Below are 7151 nucleotides of genomic sequence, written 5' to 3' on the forward strand. Positions count from 1 at the left end.
TCCCAAAGCCCAATAGTACATATGTTAAACAACAAAAATAAAAAAGGTTGGGCTAGTTGCTGGGGCACTCTTACTGAATAGTTGTGTAGATATAATAAGAATTAACTTTTATTGGTATATCAAATAAAATAATGTGGTACCATATAAATTAAGAATAATTGACAGATGAAACAGACTAATCACCTGTTAAGACCAGATTTCATATAATTATGAAATCTGTAGGCGAAATATTCATGAATTCTACATTTTACTAGATAAAACTTGATTAGAAAATATTAACACTATGTATATGTATTTTTTTTAAATATTGAATGTTGCTATTACAATGCTTTACCATGTGCAAAAACCAATCCCAAATCTCCTCTTTTAACCTACAGCACCTAGTATTCCCTAGAGGTCTCCCTTCCAGGTACTAACCAGGCCAATTACTGTTTAGCTTTCAAGATCAGACGAGATTGGGCAAGTTCAGTAATGTATGGCTGTAGATATATTAATATAGGGAAAATGGCCGCGGCAGACATTTTCCATTGTTCTGAGCAGCACTGACACCCGCCGCGGGACCACGGACAGGTGAGTTTAAATTAATATGGGTGCAGTGTGTGTGTGGTGCAGGGCCCCCCTGGACCCGTGTGCCCTGTACACACTGCACCCATTATAGATACGCCACAGTCCCAATACCTAGCCTGTTCCATTATATACGGTGGGTCAGATGCCGGATTGAATAGGCCAATACCCACATGGCGCAAGGACAGATTGTGGCCCCGGCTTCCAACAATCTGTCCTTGTGCCATGTGGGTATTGACCATGTCCAATCAGCATCATCATCACTGTATACCATAGGGGTAGGTATTGGGAGTGTTAAAATTTGGGCATAATGCAGGCAACAACAACAAAAATTGAAGTTTACATTTGGTAAAACCCTGTATTATCATCCGCCTCTAAAAGGGCACTATATATAGCCTGTCTTGTGTTGGGAGGGTTAGCGGATGGTGGAGTAGGCTGCGCCTGGTTTGGAGGCATCTCAGAGGCAGTTGGGGTAGGTGGGAAGGGTACAGTGTCGCCAAAATAGGTAGCTGGGTATAGGTTGTTACCCATCGCCCTGATGAGCAACGCATACACGAGCCGCTGGAATTGATTTTGTGTTTCATCACTCATCTTCTGCATGGTGCTGTTAATATGAGTGGTAAAATTATCAAGATGGTCTGGGGGGCCTTCTTAACAGCTCTCCCAGGATGTTTTCTTTTTTGCTGGGGGTGTTGTGGTTGGTGGTGTGCATTGGGATAAACACATCCTCCTCACTGTATGCAGCTTAAATCGGGTGTAGACCCCAAATCTAGTTCTTGTGTTGGAGTCTGTATTGAAAGAAAAAAGAAAAAAAATTGTTAATGCTTTAACATTTGTTTTAGTTTTAATTTTTCCCTAGTTTCCTAATACAGTTGAAAAGTGGAAAACCATTGCTGATGACTTCGAACGGCGTTGGAATTTCCCTAACTGCGGGGGAGCAATCGATGGCAAACACATCCGCATCAACCCAACAGCGGATCATACTATTTCAACTACAAGGGGTGCTTCAGCATCGTTCTCATGGCAGTGGTGAATGGCAACTATGAGTTTGTGTTTGTAGATGTTAGCAAGAATGGCCGTGCTTCGGATGGTGGGTCATTCAAGCAGACGGCATTCTACGAGAGGCTCATCTCCAAAACTCTCAACTTGCCGTCAGTGGAGGAGACGAAGCATGGCTTAAACTTCGTTTTTGTGGCTGATGAAGCGTTCGCATTACATGAAAATGTGATGAAGCCATATGCACAAAGGGGCTTGACATCTGAAAAGAGAATCTACACCTATCTGCTTTCTCGGGCACGCAGGATTGTGGAAAATGCCTTTGGGATACTCAGTAACCGGTTCCGCATTTTCCACACCAGCATAAACCTGCATGTGAAGAAGATAGACTGGGTCGTGATGGCGTGCTGTGTTCTGGATTTGAACCCTAGTATGTTAGGGACCTACCCTAAAGAGGTTACCTGGATATGGTGGGTAGGTCCATAACCTTGGCCATGATTATGCTAAAAACATCTATTGATTGCAAAATTTTATTGCATTTATATATTATCAATAATTTGGAGTTGTGCACCTGAGATTTGTCTGTTTCTGTGAATGTGTATTAGGAGCAGTCCCAAAAGCACTCAAATCAGTACTGCCATATTCCCAAATGCTCAGGGTGGCAAGTATTACTAATGATGATAGTGCCCTCTTAGACATACAACTTGAGGAAATGGTCCAAAGGTTCAAGTCAAGGGGTTATCCAGAAACCCTGCTTCTTCAAGGAGAAGGAGAAAGTCCTGAAGTGCTCAAGAGAACAGCTGCTAAAAGGTCATAATGGCAAGAAGCGGAACCAGGATCGGAATATTTGGCCGGGTCAGTACACCACCAGTAGTAATTGTCCAAAAAGCAACGAGAGCACTATCGCCTCCTGTTGCCACAGATAAGGACTCAAGTCGTTTAAAGATAAAATCCCTATGGCATGCTTTCGGAGAGGCAGGAATATCAGAGATTTCGTTGTGAGGACGGATATTACCAACTTTGATCGGAGAGCTTTGAGACCCTATATGAGGAAACCTGGCTGTTTTAAATGTATTAACTGTGTCACATGCAGATACCTGGGCACGGGTACATCATTCCGATATCCTCACAATGGAAACTATATCCCAATCCATCATGCGGTTACCTATACTATGACATATGTAGTTTACATCATCAGATGCCCATGTGGACTATACTACGTGGGCAAAACTTCCAAGTCTTTCAAAGAACGCATGGCGGTACACCGTTCTGTTATACGAGCTGCTATCTTGAAGAGGGAATGCGACCAACCTGTTGCAAATCATTTTATTGACAGAAACCATACGTAATCCTGTCTGAGATATATAATCATAGACCACATCCCAGAGAATGTGAGGGGAGGCAACAGGAACGCAGAGCTCCTGAGATTGGAGGCTAAATGGATCCTGAAACTGGACACAGTGTCGCCCAAGGGGCTGAATGAAAAGATCTAATGGAACAGTTTTCTTTAATTAATTTTTGTCATTTTTTAATTTTTCTTTCATTTTTTTCTTTTTTTTTTATCTTTATTTCATATACTACACTTGGTATACTCATTTTTTTTCTCATCAGTTTTTGTGTGTTTGTTTTACTTTTTACAATTTTATGTTTTTCTTAAGTGATGTTTCTTCCTTCTAGTGGGTGTGTAACTTATGGTTTACACACGTCTGACAGACTTACCATCTTGAGGTTTTTTCTCATTAGTATATTGTAGTAATATTTTTCATATAGTAGTATTGTTTTTGTTATTAGACTTATTACTATTAAGTTTTTTCGTGTTCTATTATACAATTATTAGTAGCGGCATATTACTTTATTTCATTCTCTGCTTGTCTATTGTCTATTTTTTTCTATTGTTTACTTTTGTCTTATTTGATAGTTTAATTTTTTGGTGGTTTCATGATTTTCTCTCTTATGTTCTATACACGTTTGGGTGTTTTATTTATTTAAGATGGTTTAAGGTTGCATGTTATAACCTCACACTGTGTGGATCTTGGTTACAGAGCTGGTCCACAAGCCCCTGCTAACACCAGAGGCTAGGGAGTTGCCTGGCAACAGGATGCTCTTGACGCTGGTGTGAGATGGGGATGGAGTGACGTCATCCGGAGGCAGGGCTGCCATCAGGGGCAGATTGCCGGGAATCCAGTCCCGGGTCCGGAGAGAGATGGGGCCCGGGTAGCAGTGGTGCACAATGCACTGGGTGGCTGACAGTCACAGGAGACAGAGCATAGGCTGCGCTTGAATTAAATATTGAGCCGTCCGTGAGCCAATCACAGCTCGCGGAACAGCAGCCAATCAGGAGCGGCCGGCTCCATATTCCATCCAAATGCCGTGGCGCCGATGCTCTGACTCTACCTCCTGCCCGGTGTATTCTGCACCATTGCCACCCAGGACCCCTCTCTTTCTAAACAAGGTATGCTACCCCTGCCTAACTCCCCCACCCCAGCCAGCCAGCTTTCCCTGCTGCTCGCCTCCCTCCCACCCAGTTCAGCCAGCTCTCTAGTCTGGCCATCCTGCCATCCTTGCGCCCAACACCAGTCCAGCCACCCACCCACCCTGTCTTCCCTGCCCCAGTCCAGTCAGCCTTCCCTGCTCTCCACCCAGCATTCCCTTTGCCCCCACCCAGTCCAGCCAGCGTTTCTTGAGACCTCCCCCCCCAGTCCAGCCAGCCTTCCCTGCTCCCCACCCCCTGTCCATCTAGCATTCCCTGTGCCCCCCCCCAATCCAGCCTGCTTTCCCTGTCCCCCTAAGTCCAGCCAGTATTCTTGTATAGGCAGCCTGCCTTCCCTGTTCTGCCCCAGTCCAGCCTGCCTTCCCTGTACTCCCCACACAGTATATACAGCGTTCCCTGTGCCCCCCTAGTCCAGCCAGTGAGCCTGCCCACCTCCCCAGTACAGCCAGCCTTCTAGTCCAGGCAGCCTGCCTTCCCTGTGCCCTCCCCCAGTCCAGCCAGCCTGCCCCAGTCCAGGCAGCCTTCCCTGTGCCCCCCCCAGTTATAACAACTGCCCCCACAGCCCAAATGTTAATACCCCTTAAAAGTAGCTCCACCCACATTATCCACAGCTCCGCCAACCTCTGTCCCATACCCTGGGGTGGGGCCCTGCCTATTTTTTGTCGGTACTGCGCCCCACATTTTCTGATGGCAGACCTGTCCGGAAGCGTACCTTCGTGAGTACGGCGTGGTTCCAGAGTTTCACAGAGAGGTGACTTGTCCTGGGTCTTACTTAAGGAGAGGTAAGTTGTTTTACGAGGCTGAAGTTGGCTTCTTGTTCGGCCAGCTTCTTAGTCACTACTTCTTCACTTATTATTCAAGCTCCAGCTTCTTATTCACTTCTTTTTCATTTTCTAGCTTCTTATTCAGAAAATTTTAAATTAAAACATTTAAATAAAGTTAAATCACTAAACTAACACTATGCAAACAAAAAATTGTGTCCCTTACACAGTTTTCAATTGTTATTTTCCTGGCACAATAAGGATTTGGGCATGAATAGGGCAGTAAAGCGGGCACAGGCACCACATTTTGAATAAGAAGCTGTAGTTGTGCAGGGGTTAACTAGCTTTGGTCATCAAATGTTACACTTGAAACCCACAGAGGGTGGTCAGGTTCATATGACGCACTTGCATTGACCAACAAGGATTTTGGCATGAATAGGGCAGTAAAGCGGGCACAGGCACCACATTTTGTCATCTTGAATAAGAAGCTGTAGTTGTGCAGGGGTTAACTAGCTTTGGTCATCAAATCTTACACTTGAATCCCACAGAGGGTGGTCCCATACATATGACCCACTTGCCATTTGCTTTGAACAAGAAGGTTTTGGGCAAGAATAGGGCAGTAATGCGGGCATAGGCACCACATTTTGTCATTTTGAATAAGTAGCTGTAGTTGTGCAGGGGTTAAATAGCCTTGGTCAACAAATTTGACACTTGGAACCCACAGAGGGTGGTCAGGTACATATTACCCACTTGCCATTTGACTTGACCAACAAGGATTTTGGCATAAATAATTTGGGCAATGGTCGAATGCTCCAGATCTAGGTACCTGTAAATAATCACAAATACACGACTTCACTATACTGACTTCTTTCTTTAGTGTGTACCACACACAACAACCTGACTACTCATACATACATCAGCACCCTGCCAACAGCAATACATGCTGGATGTATGTGCACTTCATATCACCATGCTACTCCTATGCTCCCCAACAATGCATCTACACCAATAATGTAATCATTGTTACAGGACAATGGAATAATGCAGTTACAAAGCATTACAATAATCACAAACAGGTACCTTACTAGCCTACCTTTTAATGGAGGCCTGATTGCAGTAGCTGAGATGACGAGGTAACAAGGTTACAAACCACAATACATTCTTATCAAATCAGAACAACAATACTACACCACTTAATGATCTTCTGCTGCCTCAGGCCTAGTGCCTGCCTTCTAGGGGATCAATGACACTATGTAGGGCCTATTGCCCACCTAACAATGGGTTAAAGATGTGGAGCCCAAATGAACCCTATAGGGCCTAATGCCCCTTATACCTTGCGGGACTAGTGCTTAGTCCCTTGTGGGACTAGTGCTTAGGCTGAGGCTTATTGTCCGCCTAACAAAGGCCGTCCCTGCTGATTAGAGCTTAACGCCCACAGTGACCACTGGCCTAATGCCTGACAATTAAAATAGCATGCAATTGAATGAAAATACAATGCAATTAGACTTACCAGTCCAGTAGTCATTCAGCTGAACTAAGCCCAGTTCATCCACAACTAGTTTGTGTTCTTCACCCAAGGTGGGTCGACTCCCACGATCTCAGTGCTTCCTGTAGTCTTCACCTTGAGCTGGCAAACTCCCACTGCCACAGCAGTCTTCATCCAGGTAGCAGTGACCAAGGTCCAGGGGCATAACTCGGGTGTTTGGTGCCCAGGGCAAGATGAGAAGTTGGCACCTCGCTTATTTATGTGACATGGGCCTATTGCCCAGGGTCAATTATAGCGTTAGGAGCACGGGCCTAATGCCCGCCTATTTGTGCCACAGGCCTGATGACCCCTACGTGCCTACTGCCTGACAACCTGGTGGTCTAGGGAGGGGTTAATGATGGTAAGGCCTCAAAGAGGGTCTACCTGTCCAGTGGGAGAGGCTGCAGTGAGGAGCTTCATTCACGCTTTTACTTCCCAACCACTGCAGTACTCTCTGGTTCTCAGTCACATTCTTCTGTCACTGGCCCATTCTGGCCAGCAGTGGTGCCGCCGGAGCTCTTCTCTATTGAGCTTGGTGTCTTTTGCAGCCGCTGGAGCTCTTCTCTTTTGAGCCCGGTGTCTTTTGGACTCTTCTACGGCCGCTGGAGATATTTACCCATTTCAGCCAAATTGACTCTTTCACCCAGAGACATCTGACGTTAGACGCCACGGATGTAGCCAGCCATGATGCGGCTTACAACGATTGGCTCACTGTGGCCGCTTTCTATTGGCTGCCAATGTGCACCGTGATTGGCTCAGATTGTCAAAATTGTCACCACTGTGATTGGCTCAAATTCAAATTGTCACCCCTCTT

At 45.5% G+C, this 7151-nt stretch overlaps 1 pseudogene; it reads right to left on the bottom strand.

Moving 5' to 3' along the window:
* Nucleotides 1-368: 368 nt before the first annotated feature.
* On the bottom strand, nucleotides 369-487 carry LOC148508631 (5S ribosomal RNA; annotated as a pseudogene).
* Between the last annotated feature and the right edge of the window lie 6664 nt (nucleotides 488-7151).

This window comes from Taudactylus pleione, unplaced genomic scaffold (assembly GCF_031769625.1).
Source record: "Taudactylus pleione unplaced genomic scaffold, aTauple2 ptg000352l, whole genome shotgun sequence".
Classification (NCBI taxonomy): Eukaryota; Metazoa; Chordata; class Amphibia; order Anura; family Myobatrachidae; genus Taudactylus; species Taudactylus pleione.